Source organism: Cavia porcellus, unplaced genomic scaffold, assembly GCF_034190915.1.
Source record: "Cavia porcellus strain 051 isolate PalLab524CR breed Dunkin Hartley unplaced genomic scaffold, mCavPor4.1 scaffold_21, whole genome shotgun sequence".
Lineage (NCBI taxonomy): Eukaryota > Metazoa > Chordata > Mammalia > Rodentia > Caviidae > Cavia > Cavia porcellus.
Window position 1 is genome coordinate 25338622 of NW_026947504.1, and position 16599 is coordinate 25355220.

The 16599-nt window shown below is 35.2% G+C and overlaps 1 protein-coding gene across 9 annotated transcripts in view; it reads right to left on the reverse strand.

Moving 5' to 3' along the window:
* The window catches only part of Csnk1g3 (casein kinase 1 gamma 3), a 109226-nt gene that overhangs the window by 85844 nt on the left and 6783 nt on the right, over window positions 1–16599 (reverse strand). The gene's annotated exons all lie outside the window — the stretch shown is intronic.

Here is a 16599-nt window from a genome sequence, read left to right on the forward strand (position 1 = left end):
CTCTAAACTGCACCCTCAAGAGCCAGCTGACACTCTTCACACTACAACCAAATGAAAGAGAAGCACCCTGGGAACATATCAGTACAGCACGTTCCACCCCACAAGACAGCCACCAGGATCTAGCTATACAGTTTCTAAATAAACAGTAACAAGCAGCTTTCAGCTTTAGAATGATATTAATATTCTTACCTGGCTGTTACACACTGCTAAATACAGAATTATGAACCTGTAGTAGGAAACATTAAAAGATCCTAAAGGTGGGGGGGGGGGTCTGACGATGGAGGCTTGATAGGTGGCACGGTGGAGCGCCTCTGAGAAAGACGGCTCAGACGCTGGAATTTAACACCATGGAGAAGACCAGACGGGAAGGAGAGGGATTCTCATGGCCCAGGAGGAAACTGAGGAAAAAGAAAAAGAAAAAACAAGAAAGGAAGGAAGGAAAAACGTGGCCGAAAGACTAGAACCAGGCGCTCTCACTGCAGCCAGTCCCAGGCTGTGCTGGGTGTGGTAGGAGTCTGACAATTCACGGTCATGCTGAAGTGGCAGCTGCCTAAATGGGGAGTTGGTGGGCCCAGGGCCCTTGGCAGGAGGACGCGGTGCAACGGAGAGTGGACTACGTGGAGAGCTGCATTAATCTGTGGTGAGTGCTAGGAATTGGGTCCCACGGAGGGGGTGACCAGCTGGACAACATATTGGAGTTGGACAGGAAGGCCTGAACTCAGAACCACAGTGGCGTCAGTCAGCGTCCCCTGGCCCAGAGAGGACTGGTGAGATCTGCTTGAGCTGGGTCCCGCCCCTGGTAGGGACACAATAGCCAGGGACGAAACTGTCCGGAACCTGTGATGTCCACATGGCACAGACTAACGTGCTGAAGACAATCGCTGGTTAACTGGCTCAGAGGAGAGGGGCCAGCCCACATTGTCCCTGCATGCACCTCAGATCAATAGTAAACTGGAGAGGGCAGCAATCCCCTAGCCAGCATGCTTCAGAAAAACTGCAGGCAATAGGGAAAGGGCCTGAGACCTCCATGATACACCTGTCTAAAAGAAATCAGAAACATGATAAGACAAACAAGAAAAAGTCTTCAGCCGCTGACCCAGGGAAAATGAGTCCAGGAGAGGTAAATATAGAAGAGATCCAGGTCAGCAATCATGAGGTATCAGCCACAGCATCAGTGGAAATAAAGAAATACTTTTGTGATCTCATAGACGAACTTAAAACTGAAATTCTAATTCAAGTGAGGCAAGATACAAAATGATTAATAAATGAAAGCTCCTCTCAAGAAGTTCCCCTCAAGAAGACACAGATGGAAGAATGGAGAAACTCAGAAAAAGAAGAGAAACCTTTGATGAAGAATATAAACAAAATCTAGAATACATGAAACAGATCCAAAGAGATTTCTAGGAAATTAAAAACTCCATTGAAAGCTGACAAAATTCCTTGACAGAAACTAAAGTTCGACTTTCAAAACTTGAAGATAGATTTGCAATGTGTGATCATGAAAGGAAAGATTTCTTAAAAATAACAAAGAACCAGGAAGTAACAATACAAAGGCTAGTAGACAACAAGAGGATCTTTAACTTAAGAAGAAAATACATGGGGGCTGGGGATTTAGCTCAGCGGCATAAGCGCCTGCCTTGCAAGCAGGCAGTCGTGAGTTTGATCCCCAGTACCAACAAAAAAGAAAAAGACAAAAAAAAAAGAAGAAGAAGAAGAAGAAAATACATGAGCGAAGAAGGAGTAAACACAAATGAAATACAAAGGCTATTCGCAGAAATAATTAAGGAAAACTTCCCACGCATAGGAAAAGGAAATGATATCCAGATAAATGAGGCATACAGAACTCCAACCAACTACAACCAAAACAGATCTACACTCAGTCGTATAATAATCAAGATCCCAGAAATTCATCACCAGAAAAGAATATTAAAAGCAGTCAGAGAAAAGAAACAGATCAACTATAAAGGGAATCCTATCAAAATCACAACAGACTTCTCGACACAAACTATCAAATCAAGAAGAGCTTGGAGCAAAGTATTCCAAGCCCTGAAAGAAAATAACCTCCAACCCAGATTGATGTACCCTGCAAAACTGTCGCTCAAAATTAGTGGAGAAACAAGATGTTTCCATGACAAAGAGGAACTGTGGGAGTTTGTGACCATCAATCCAACCCTACAAATAATACTGAAGGACATTCTAGAGAGAGAGAGAAAAAATACCAGGATTCCAGCAACAGTGGCAGAGAGGTCTCAATGAATGGGGCAGACAGTGGAATGAAGGAGAAAAGTAGACAATCAACTGCAGAAAAATAGCATAGCATAGATAAGACAGAGAAGGTTGACTATAATCTCTAACATAGATGGTCTTGATACACTAACAAAAAGAAACACAGACATAGTAGATCAGGAGATAGGGTCCATCGAGTTGCTCTGAATAGGAAATATACTCAACCTGAAAGAGGGTTAATAAACCAAAAGTCAAAGATAAGAAAATGATGCTCTATGTGACAGGGAACCAGAGAGAAATAGGGACCGCTTGTCTAGCAGCTGCAGATAGGTTGGAAAGCATGACACTTCTGTGCAGTGGAGAAATACTCAGCTACAAGGAAGGAAGACCTTGAGGCTTTAGTAAGCAAAGGAATACAGCTCAAGATCAAGCTCAGGGGTAAAAAAGTTCAGAACCACCTAGGTAAAATAGCAGGTTGCCGCCCTAATCTAACACCTAAAGGAGTTAGTGGGACCCAAAATGTATAAAGCACCCTGAGAAAGGGAAAGGGGAGGAACTGCCTCAAAAAAGAAGGCAGAGGACATTGTTAATAGTGTATCAGGATTTAAAAGCCACATTAATCTTATCATTCTGTTTAGCTTGATTTTATTCTGTTCCAGTCTGTCTACTCATACTAGATTTGAGGGCACAGACAGCAATCCCAAAAACAATAGGATATACTATGGTAACTATCCTTAATTTCTTATTAACTTAACTGAAGACCTGTATTATTTACATTGTCTTACTATGACTGATCTTATTTGAATCTGGTTTGTTAGATCACTGTTTTGTCTTGACTGATTTTATTTGAATTTGGCTTGATAGTATCAAGTCTAAGAGTAGAGGCAACTACTCTGAAGATGACAAGATGCAATAAGATACCCATTCCAGTTTGATTAACTGCTTTTGAAGTCCTACAATGTCTCAAATGTTATATTATGCCTGATGATATAGACAATTCTATTGAAAATAACAAGAGACATCATAGTAAATACTGTAGATCACCTAGTATTCTGGTTTTATGTCTTTCTCATTTCATATTTTTCTAAAAAATTGTTTTGTTGTCTTGTTTTGATCTGTTTTTCCCTATAATACAGAAAGGATACATATACATGTAGAGATTCACACATGTGTAGAACTTCTAAACAGTTTACAAGAATAATTATATAATGCACAATTTAATGAACAGATACTCTGTAGAAGAAGGGACACTAAGATACCCACTGCTAATTCTGTAGCATTATGGTATAAAATTTAGCAATACTACTATTCTCTGTTCAGAGTAATATTAGTCTATTTTCTTTTAATTTCAACATACGTAAAGATATGGACAGCTATTTCGAAGAGAACAAGAGACATTATGGCAGCCATGGTTGACTCCCCTATTATCTGGTCTTGAAGACCTAAAATGCCTTCATTATCCTGTTCTGATCAGTTTAGTTCTATATTGTTCAGTATGTATTCACTGTGTGTGAAGATATGGAAAAGTATTTGGAAGAAAACAAGAGACAATATAATAGACAGTGAAAATCTCCCATGGTCTTGCTTTGAAATCTGTGTTTCTTAAATTGTTTTCTTATGATGTGTTTTGTTATGTTTAATTTTACCCTCTTTAAAATTAAAAAAAAAGTAAAAATAAAAAGTTCCTACAAGTAACTTTTCAAGTTTAGTAAGTTACCCAACACTCTCTCCAAGCACAAAATTACAACAAATAAGAATTTAAATGTCACATTTTGTATTCAAATTCATCTGTCATGTTCATTCCCTAGGTCTATCTTATCTCATAGAAAAAAGTCCATTCCAGTACATTAAGTGATTCATTCACTATTTCACTGCTTATTTAGTCCCTATAAAACTTATGCTACAATACATGTCTTCACGATTCTCCAAAATTTACATGGGTGAGGATGTTTGTGATGAGATGGCAGCTGTTACATCACATGCTTCTATTAGCAGCAAGTGTCCCAGTTACTGGTTTTGGCATTAGCTCAACTGTGGTTGGCTGAGAAAAGAATAAACACTTATTTTTAACAGCTAAATCATTAGCTGTAATGTCAAAAATGGAGATCAATTTCTGTGATTACATGCTACAAAAACTTTTTTTGTTTCAGAAAGATTTAGTTACTATCATGTACTACCCTTTATTTTTTGAAACTTCAATTCAGTGATGCCCCTTGCACATTTGTATAAAGATCCTAGAATTTCTAGCTTTTAAAAATTACCATTTAGTTCTATTAGTGTTCTCCAAACTGTGGATCCATTAGTAGTTCATTAAAACAATTTAATTGGTCTCACATAGTAGTTTTAGAAATGATATAGTTTCTTTCTAAAAGAAAATTGAGTGCATATATGCAATCACATTCAATGAGATTTTTAGTTCTTTAAAAATGTACTTGTATCACATATACTCACAATGTAAAACATATTTCTGTAGTTTGCTAAATATGTCTACAATTAAAGTTACTCTCTTCTGGGTATTTTCCCAGAAGAACTGAAAAATCATACAAAGGTGAGACATGTGCACCCATGTTGCACAATTTGTAATAGCTAAATCTTGGAAACAACCCAGATGCCCATCACCTGAGGAATGAATAAAAAAGATGTGGTATTTTTATATATGGAATAGTACTTAGCCAAAAAGAATAATAAACTTGAGAGTTTTATAGGTAAACAGATGCAACTAGAAACCATACTCATAAGTGAAATAAATCTGACTTGCATGTGTAAACACCGTATTGTCTGGCTAGTGTAAGACAGTGAAAGAGTAAATAGGATTGAAAAGTTACAACAGAGTAAAAGGGAAACAAACTGCTCAAAGGGAAATTATATTGCTTGATCAATCTTGCATGCCTATATCTAATAACCTGAGCAAGTATTTTACAGATAACAATATACAATATAACAACCATTGTTGAATTTCTATTATCTTGCTTTGAAATCCTGTATCACTACCGTCTGTTGCTATTGTTATTTTGCTTTTGTTGTTTTTTGGTTTACTTGCTGCTGGTTTTGTGTGTGTGTGTGTGTGTGTGTGTGTGTGTGTGTGTGTGTGTGTGTGTGTGTTTGGTTTTGGGTTTTTTTCTTTTTTGTACTGGGAATTGAACTCACAACGACTTTGTACTTGCCAGGCAGGCACTTATGCCCCTGAGCTATACACTCAGCCTTGGTTTGTTTGCTTCTTGATTTTTCTCTTTCTTTTTAAAGTAAAAAAAGAAAAGTTACTGTAAAATGATATAGGAATATCAAAACATCCTATATTATAATCAGTTATAATTAAGGCAATTTTTAAATTAGAAATCTAAATTTCCTCAGTAAAAATAAATACTACACTGTAAGTGTAAATTAATACTCTGATTATCTAGGTCTCACTGTTGCCTAATAATTAAGTATTATGGTTTAGCCAAGACTTCAGTTGCTCCCAGAAGTTCATGTATTGAAAGCTCAGGGTAACAATGTTAGGAAGTGTTAGGACTGTTAAAGGCGAGGTCTCGTAGGTCATTAGTCACTGGGGACATGCCTTTGAAGGGATTTAGGTTTAGGAAGAGTGAGTGGTAAAAAAGCACTTCCCCTTCTTGTCTTACAAATTCTTGTACAGTTCCCACCATGATGTCATCCGCCACGAAGCACTCACCAGAGCCAAGGTAATGCTGGCATCGTGCTCTTGACACTCAACAACTGTGAGCTAAATATATCTCTTTCCTTTATAAAAGTACCCAGCCACAGGTATTTCATTACAGTAACAGAAAGTAGAGCAATGCACTTGTATCTGACTATTTCACAGTTTCTCAATGTCTTTTGTGCCTTCAGCTTTCAATTTCACAAGTGAATTTACACATTCATTGGTAGTATCTTGTTTAATAACCCATGTGCTTCAATAGTTGGAAGAAGTCTTTAATTTAAAAATGCCCAGCTCCCTAAGCATTCGTATTATATGTACACCCAGAGAACAACACATCAGCCTCATCTCCTACTGCCTTAAAAATGACAAGAATCAAAAATCAAGCAGAGATCATACAAATTTTTTATTACTGACCTATTTGCTAACCAATCTATCTGGAACATCTCATTATCTATAATAACAAGTAATATAAAATTTAAACTGCAAGCCATCATGGAAAATCATGTTCCATTGTGGACCTTACTCTCATTCAATACGTATTTATTATGTACCATGTCTCAGACACATATCTAGAAATAGCAATGAACCTGGCCCCTCCCTAAAGTCTCATCCAGCCAGGCATGGTGGCGTACCCCTGTGATCCCAGGACTTGGGAGGCTGAGGCAGGAGAACTGCCAGGAGTTCGAGGACAATTTAGGCTACATAATGAGTTCATGGCCTACCTGAACTGCAAAATGAGATCCTGTCTCAAAAAAAGAAAACAAACAAAAGTCTCATCATCCTCTTCAAGAGCTGTCTACTTTCATGACATACAATTTCTGAAGTACACTTTATATTAATTAAAAATTGAAACAGTATCTACGTCACTGTAAAAAAAGAATTTTCAAACACTAAACCACTGCTTCCAGGAAAAAAACAAGTTTAAGTTCCTGCTAGCCCCTATGGCCACAAGGTTTTGATCAATCTATATACAATATTGTTTTAGATATGTCTATGTTTAAAAACATCTTACAGCTCTGTAACTTATGCCTGATCTGTAAGACACACTACAGTTTTCTTGTGCTTATCAGCATAAGCTTGAGAGCCATTTTAGACAAAAATCACCAAAAGTATTTTTAAGTACAGTATTGAAAACACCATAAAAAGTAAAACAAAAAAACAGAGAATTACCTTATTCAATCTCCAATGAGAACATGAAGTGTTCCCACATAAGAATGATTTAAACTTCTTGCCAGTCTGCATATGGTTATGCCCCTGAGTGACTACAACAGCTTAAGGAATACTGATTTTAAAGCTGCAAATTAATTTTAGCAAGCAGATAAATGTCCACATAATTTACAAATAATAATCAACTTGGAGAGCTTTCTTTTTAAATAAGCCCCTCTAATAATTGAACAAGAAAAGGTATAATTAAGAATTGTCATTATGCAACTCCTAATAAATTAATGCTTACAAAGATCATCATGATTTTTAATAAAGGAAGACAGAATCTTTGGTATATACAATGAAAGAAAAAAACTGAAATGGAATCATAAAGAACAATGTTTCTACTCCTTAATTTAACATGAGATAGTTTTGGAATCTGCTATCAAGGGCAGGGATCAGATTTTATTCAAATTTGTCTCCCCAGTAATATCATAAGAAGCAGACAATCAACACTGATTAAAAGTTTATGGTTTGAACCATGAATGAATAAGCAACTTCTTAGAAATCTACTTTTTCTTATTTTAAGAACATACTAGTATATGTTTATAGTCTGTAATGTTTACATTCCTTGTGTGGAGTCGGTGTATACACATTAACATACCCTAATTCCTTACCTAGCCCCATCCACTTCCTAGCTCACCCCTCCCCCCAACTCTTGATTCCCTCCCCATTTAAGAAAGATGTGACTCCCTGCTTCCTAGCATCCTTTATTTTTATTGTATCTATAATTTGGGTTTTTCACATAAAGAAACCGTGTGATATTTAAGCTTGTGTGTCTGATTTACTCACTTACCATTCGTCTCCAGGTGCACCCATTTTCCTACAAATGACTGAAGTTTAGCTTTCTTCATGGCAAAGTAGTGCTCCATTGTTTTAAGTACCACGTTTCTTTATCTATTCGTCTTTTGCTAGGCATACTGGCTGTTTCCAAGATTTAGCTATGAAAAATTGTGCTACTATAAACATAAATATGCACATATCACTGTAATATGACGCCTTTTAATTCAGAAAGAGTAAAACAGAATTTCTGCTTTTAGTTTTGTGAGGAATCTCCATACTGATTTGTACAGGGGTTGTACTAGTTTACATTACTACCAGTGGAAAAGGTTCCTTCTTCCCCTGCAACCATACCAGCATTTGTTCTGACTTGATTTCTTGATGACGGTCATTCTTTCTGGGATAAAATGGAATTTCAGTGTTGTTTTAATTTATCTTTCTCTAATGGCTAGCAATGAAACTTAGAAACATTAATGTGTAGTTAGCTTTTCAAGTAAAAGAATAAATACAGCAATTTACAGCTCTAAGAGATGCAAATGCAGCAATATGTCATAGACCAAAGGTCATTTATACTGTCACTTAAACTTTCCAAAACATAGTAATGACTCAGAAGAAATGATTAAAGTCACAAAATATGTATTCTCTTTACTAAACAATAATGAAAACCCCAAAAGCCACTCAAGAGTCTGTTTACTTTTATTTCAAAGTAATTCTAATGAGCTTACATCAGAAATCAAACTGACAAAACAAAAAACTGTGAAAAGTATGACAGATAATGGAAAACTCTATAACTCATCAATAAATTTGTAGACAACTCTGTTTAATGGCACACTTTATAACAAATGTTCACAGTGAGAATCCTAAATCACCAGAGAAGTGAATATGCTTAAAAAACAATGAGAAAACTAAAAGTTGTATCTTGATATAATGAGTTTGTGTCAATCTTGAAATGTAACCGGTTGCTATAGTTGATACATTGTGTCAGTTAGCAGTTTAACTAAGCGACTCAGTAGAAAGCCAGGATTCTTACTTTGTAAATATTCTCACCCTGGGCAAGAGGAGGACAAAGATTTGTGAGTGCTACACCCACCCTGGGCTGGGGGTAGCCTGCAATACACTAAAAAGGAGAGAAAGGCAGCTTGCTTTTCTCTCCTTTTTGCTCTGGCTGCTTTGGCTAGCTGCTGCCTTTAAGTGCTGTCCCAGTGCCATGCCACCCTGAGGTGGAGCCAGGGACTGAAACCTCCAGAAACTGTAACCTAATTAAACCTTTCCTTCCTTCATTTTGGGTGTCGGTGTTTTGTACCAGCAATGAGAGAAAAGTAATCAAGACACAGACCATGCCCTATAATGCAAATAAATGAGACAGTACATTCCGAAAGGTCAGTGGCAGTATCATACAAAGTTGTACTATTTCTTCTAACTTCAGTACTAATTTCCTACTTTAAAAAAATAAATAACTACAAATAACAGCATAGTTTAGGCAATGGTTACAAATTTGAAAGATTCTTTCAAGGGTATTCATGCTTGTGTATTTTAATTACAAAGCTAATATTCTCAATTCTCATCACAGAAAAGACTTAGAAGTATAAATGCTTGTAAATTATAAACAATCAAGTTAACTACAAATTCTAGAATGAGGGCCGGGGATTTAGCTGAGCAGCAGAGGTGCCTTCCTGGCAAGCGCAAAGTCATCAGTTCGATTCTCAGTACAAAAAAAGAAAGAAAAGGAAAAAAAAAAAGAAACAAAGGAAAGAAAAAAAAAAAGGAAATTCCAGAATGACATATGTGAGTGACAGAACAAGCAGAAAGTACAGAGATTTCCATTGGTCCAACCCACATCAAACGCATCCTTGCCTAAAGGAAGTATGATGGCTTAAAGATAGAGACAAACAACTTATACAAATGCACCTAAAATCTCAATTTCCAGGCGTTAGGAGCCTAATTTTTCTTACACAGATCACAGGCATATTACTTGAGGACACTGAGCTCACTAAAAATTGAAGTGTCCCCTAAATCATTCCCTAACTGACATCTATACCAATAAAAATAAAGTATTTACAATTATAGTAGGTTAATTCATGATATTACAATCAAACCAACTAACAAAAGTAATTCAGTAAAGCCAACTTAACTTATAGAACAGCTTTTTAACTGAAACTCTTCTGTATTACTAATGGGATATGAAAATAGTACAGTTCCTTTAGGTAATGATTTGGTAGTTTTTAATAAAGTTAAACACACATTTGCCACATGACTCACCAATCCCAATTCTAAGAACTTTACCTACATGAAATGAAAATAAATGTAGTCTCTTTACTCACAAGTGCCACAAACTAGAAACATGTTTTGACTGGTAAATGGTAAAAGTGCTGAGGTACTTCATCTGTGAAACACTCCATAGCTTGGAATGCATTAACAAGAAAACTACTGTGACAAGTTACAAAATGGATAAACTTTAAATGCATTCTGCAAAGTAAAATTCTGCCAGATTCAAGAGACCACATATGCTATATCACCTAATAAAACTTACATGGTACTCTAGAAGAGATAAAATTATTGGAAGAGAAAACAGATTGGTGGCTATTAAGAGCCCGTAGTAGCAAAAGGATTTGCCTACCAACGGGTTGGATGAGGGAATCTGGAGGTGGGGTGATGAAATTGATTTATATTTGGACTGTGGGAAGAGTGAATTTTAGTTTACATAAATTTAAAAGTTGAAATAAGAAAAAACTAAACATTAAAAACTTAATACTGTGATTAACTGAGATGCTCAAAAATATTTTACTACATTTTTGACTAACTTATAAACGTGTATAATTTAAATTTCTCCCATTTTCTGATCAGCAAACAAATAAATTTAATTTCAACTTCTGCCTTCTTTCTACTTTTAAGGCTGAGTAAGGAGATGCTCATGTTTACTGTTTTATTTAAATCAGTGCCAATGCTTGTTCAAGATTTGTCTCACAAACTGTGACAATGTAAATTAAATTGGTTTGGGATGAGTTTGGTACCTCAGGAGACATTTAATCAAGGTTGTTCCATACTAAAATTCACCCGCTTAAAAAAAAAAAAGAAAAAGATGAATCAATCCATTCCTTCAACAAATACATGACCATAACAGGCTTATTACATGCCAAATACAGTAAATATACATGACATAGAAGGCAAGCCTAGCCTTTGACATCACAGTTTAAGCAAGCAGTAACATAAAATATATGTACTACAACAAAATTACAGTAATTTCTGAAGCATAACAAAAGCATTTAATACTACCATGTATGTTCTAATTTTCATATCTGATGTGGAGAACAGCTATTTACAAGGTTCACAGCCTCCCGTGAAGACCTACCTACAAAGGGCCTGCTGTCTTGGTGAATTCAAAAAAGGTCAATATTCTGGGGACATAGTTTAGTGGAGGGAGTTTTTCTGCCATGCACAAGGCCCTGGTTTTGGACCTCAGCACCAGTAAAACACACATATACACAAACACATTCACACAACTAACCAATCATGCATAACCAGTGCTCACCACCCCAAATATCCTTTGATGTTTTAAGGACAAAAAAAAAGGAAAAGGCAAAAAGATTGTATACACAATCCACCATCCCTCACAAGCAGAATAACCATCACACCCCTATGGCAAGGTCCTCTTCAGGGAAAGACTATACTTCACGTGTAGATTTCTTTCTGTTATCTTTCCAGCAAACAGGAAATCTTTCTGGCACAGAATACAATAATCATAAGCTTTTCTTCTTGAGGGATTTTATTTGCAGGGGAGGAAACCAGAAGTGATAGGACAGTCAGTAAGAATTGAAGAAAAAAAGCCACAGTAGGTATAAAGATTTCTGCTATAAAGTTTTAAAAACAAATTAAGGAAGTTCGAGTAAACTAAAACCAAAGTGTTACAACCACACCCCTGCTTCTTTGTCATAAAAGGGGAAGTCAAACTATGTACAAAGCGAGCTGCTTGCAGGTGCTCTGGCATGAAGTTATCATGTACAAGGTAAAACCACATAACCCTGAGGACTGAAGAGGGCACTTGAAAAATTCTCAGGTATGCCAAAATTACCAAAACATTTTCCATCTGAAGTATCCTAACTACACTATGGTTCTTGGAGCTCTAGGAGAGCCCACATACAGTGTTATTAAGTTAGTAACACAGTAAAAGAATGAATGAATGGAAAATCTTGCAATAACTACTAAAGAAGCTAAAGCAGATTAAAATAAATGCTTACAGGGCTGGGGATTTAGCTCAGCGGCATAAGCACCTGCCTTGCAAGCAAGTGGTCATGAGTTCAATCCCCGGTACCGATTAAAAAAAGAGAGAAAGAGAGAGAGAGAAAATGCTTACAAGAAAAGCCTAAATAAATTACTTACATCTTACTGAAACTCTATCAGACAAGTGAGATGCTGAGCAGTCTCTATTTTAAGGAGTTCATGCAAATTAATACAGGTCTACAGTTCCTTTCCCAAAGTTCTTATAGTCAAACATGTCCTCAAAGTCAAAGCCTTAGAAATTTTGACAGGCGACACGGTGTAAGTATGCTCTAGTGAAGACTGGGCCTGTAGAGACACTTGAGGCAGTTCACCACAAATCAAGCATTTGCTATTCTTGCAGCCAACCCTACTAATACTTGACATAAAGACAATGGTTCAGGACAGCTTTTGTGAAAAACTTATTTGTCCTGAATATACAAAAATTGTATTATCATGTGCTGATTTTCAGGAACTCACAGTAATTCTAGAAGTATCACAAAGGTTCACAAACAACATGTCCTCTTAACCCTATACAATGTTAAATCTCTCTACCACAAATCTTCTGGGGCAGTTTTCAGAAATCTAACTCTTATGATTTGTAGAAAAACTGCCAAATTCAAACTTGCCGCCAGACCCCCCCAAAAGAAATCTAATGAACTGAATGTATTGAACTCATCAAAAAATAGATTGCTCCCATTCTGTTGGAAGAAAAATACTGTAACTGATGAAGAGGATCCTGATCCAGGAAGCAGCATCAAATGAGTCACAAAAAGGACTTCAAAAAAAATTCAATTTGTCATAGTTAAAATAAGCATATAAACTCTTATTATCATGGTATACTTATATATATACAATTACTGATTATACACAATATAAGCAACATACAGTAACAATAACACACTACTACTAAGATAATAAAATACTTCCACTGAGGGAGAAACACAGGTGGGTCCTAGTCAAGAATGGTACAAAAGAGTAAAGAAGTGCCTAAAGGCCCTTTCAACCCTTGAAAAAACAACTCAATGATGTAAATATAATAATTATAGTCTAAAATGAATAGCTTAGTGTCAGAAGCATGTATTATTTTCTTATAATGTATAGCAACTTTAAAAATATATTTGTTTTTATCACTTAAGTCTCAAAATTTCCTATGACATCTTGACTTAATTTATTCTTGATGAATTTCCCTTTAACAAACTGTAGAAATGTTCCAACTTACTTACCAAAAATTGCTAATACACAATAAATGCAGTGGCCTTTAAGGATGCTGTGTATAAAGCTATGCAAAGTCATTTTTTTTAACGTGTTTTCTAGCTAATACTGTCTAACAGTTCTTTTTGTGTCAGGTTTACACCTCATGCACAATTTTAAAAGACAGATTAAAAATGAAGTTTTTAAAAATTTTAAAAAGTTTTATATACATATACATATACATATATATATATATGTAAAAGAAAAAGGAAATCAGTTGTTTTCATCCCCACATCAACTATAATAGCTTTACAGAAATCCTAAACTACATCGTTGCCCTAGTCTTATCCCTAGGTTAAAACATAAAGTGGCATGAGTAAGACTCCAGTATGTCCTTTTTTTTTTAATATTTCAAGAAAATTTTAACAGAAATTTGGGCTAAGAATCATTGGTACAAGCAGCAATTCTATACAAACCATCTTCTCATCTATGAAAGGACTAGCATCCCCTCTTTACAGTCAAGAATGCAATGATTATTGTTAAAATGGTCCATTTTTCTTCTCTCCTTTTCTTTTTCGGAGGAAAAAAAAAACCCTGATTTTTTTATTTAAACTTCTTAAACTAGTTCATACAGTAAAATTTATTCTCACTTATTTGATATTCTCATTCCCAAATACTAAAGACTTTTTCATTAGTAAGTTAGCAAGATTTGTTTATAATATATAATAATAAGCAAATACATAACACATATTCTAGTAAATTAACCTTGAATTACTAGAAAGTATTCAAAACTATGATTTTAAATAATTGATTACATTTGATACTTTAACCACAAAAATGAATCTCAATTATATGAAGATACACGAGACACAACATATCCTAATACTATATGCTATTATGTTAAAAGAATTTAGTAAGTAATCTATCATTTCTTTAGGTGAAAATTAGTATCACAATATTTCACATCTTTAAGATTTACATATTTGGGATGTGGGAAAGCATACTATATTTTGTTTCTTGGTAAAAACAAAAATACACATCTATAAATATCAGGATTTGTTTTTTAATGCCACCTACCATAGGTATCCACTAGTTTCATCTGCAGAATGATGCTGGGCTACTTTCACACCCCAAATTAAAATTTTATTAAAAAGATCTGAATCCATGTATTTGTATACCATAAGACTAGTGGCCATGATGCCCATTCTGGTTTCTATGATGCCCATTCTGGTTTCTATGATGCCCATTCTGGTTTGACTATTATCTTCTTTTGAAGTCCTGTAATGCCTCCAATGTTTTGGTTTTACTGGTCTTTTCTGTACTGTTTTGTTCAATGTTATTATAACTGGTGATATAGGCAATTCTTTTCAAGATAGCAAGAGGCATTATGGTAACCACTGTTGATCACCTTGCATTCTGTTTTTACATCATGTACTATGTCCATCCTTTTGTTTTGACTGACTCTGTTTTGTTTTGTCACATTTGGTTTTATTCTCTTCAAAAAAAGTAATAAGAACTGTGGCAGTAATAAAACCCAAAATGTGTAATTGTTATTGTAAAAAAAGAGGGAAAAGAAAGTGCTCCAAAGGCTATAACTGCATGTATATTTAAGTGTGTAAGATAAAAAACCATATTATTAAATTTTTGTTGGATCACTGAACAGAGAACTGTTTGCAGTCTCACTGTTTGAATGTCCACTTTGCATGCTTTAATTTTGTAACTTGAACAACTATTTCTAAGATGACAATATGTAATATTAACTAGTGATTTCTTACTGTTTATTTTTTTGAAATTCTGTATTACTTGTACCTTTTTCTGTTTTGTCTTTTTTTTTTCTCTTTAAAATTTTTTTTTAAAAAAGACTAGTGGAATATTGTGAAATTTCTCTCTTCTCTCCATTACATTACATAATATATTTGCCTGCTACTTGAAAGCACAAAATTTACTGCTAGAATAAGTATTTCACAGAAATATAAAATAAACATGGCACAAAACATGCTATAAGGAAAAACTAAAGATTTTCACTTCCCTTTCCATTAAAAGATACTCTGAATATAACTTTAACTCTAACGTATCACTAACACACTGTCTAGGATACTATCTAAAGTCAAAACTAAACAAGTTTTAAAAATAGATATCACAATTAATTACTTCAAAATATACAGAAGTTCATTACTTTTACAAAGTACACTTGTGCCAAAAGGTATCACATGACCAGTATCACCTTAAAAATTTAAGGTAAATAATTTCAATAAACTCAGTTTTAAAAATAAAGAAAATTACAAAGTATCAATGCTTTTAGAGACATTGTATTTAAGGCAGTACACAATGAAAGTAGAATTGTGTGATAAAACTCTAAGGTGGTAGAAAATATTGTCCTTACCATTAAGATTCTATTTACTTACCTCAAAAAATTTATTATTTTTGATGGTAGTAATAATTTATTGTTGAAAATCGAAATACAAAGAAGTATAAACAAAAAATCATTTCATATCCTCCATTTATAAATGTCATTAACATACTATGTATGAATAAGCATATATATGCATCTATACATATGTTCCAGTGCTGGTGAACCTTTTAGAGCTTTTAATGATACAAAAACCTCACTGTGGGATGCATGCCATAGGTTCACCACCTCTGATATATTTCTTTTTTTTTCACATACATTGAGAATAGAAAAATGTTTACATTAATTTTCTTGAAAATGTAAATATATAAATTGTTCACAATACCATTCTATTTCAGCTTTTTTCAAGCAGGCCAGGTTTGAGATTATTTAATGTTTCTCTGTGTTGTTATTCCTTAAAGAGTACATGAAAAATCTGTTTGATGATTTGAGAGAGAGACAGAGACAGAGACAGAGACAGAGATGGAGGCACAGAGAAAGACACAGACAGGAGATAAGAGAGAAGACAGACAGACAGACAGACCAAGGGAGAAACAGAGACACAGAGACAGAGGTAGATGGGGGAGAGAGGAGAGAAGAGACAGACAGACAGACAGACAGACAGACAGACAGGAAGGGGGGGCAGTCACTAGCACTACATTTTTCCAAAGCCTAACAAGCAGGTATCTGTATTAAAATGGTTGGCTGACTGAGCTTGGCCCTGAACACATCTGCAATGTGGACAGGATTCTTTTTATGGCCTCCCACTTCTTGGTCTGAAAGAATCCTAGCAATTAGGACAGAAGGGTTGTCATCCATGTGTGCACCTTGACCACTTCTCCGACCTCCCTGACTCACTTCTAAAGCTCCGTGATTCTCCCATCTCCCTATGTCT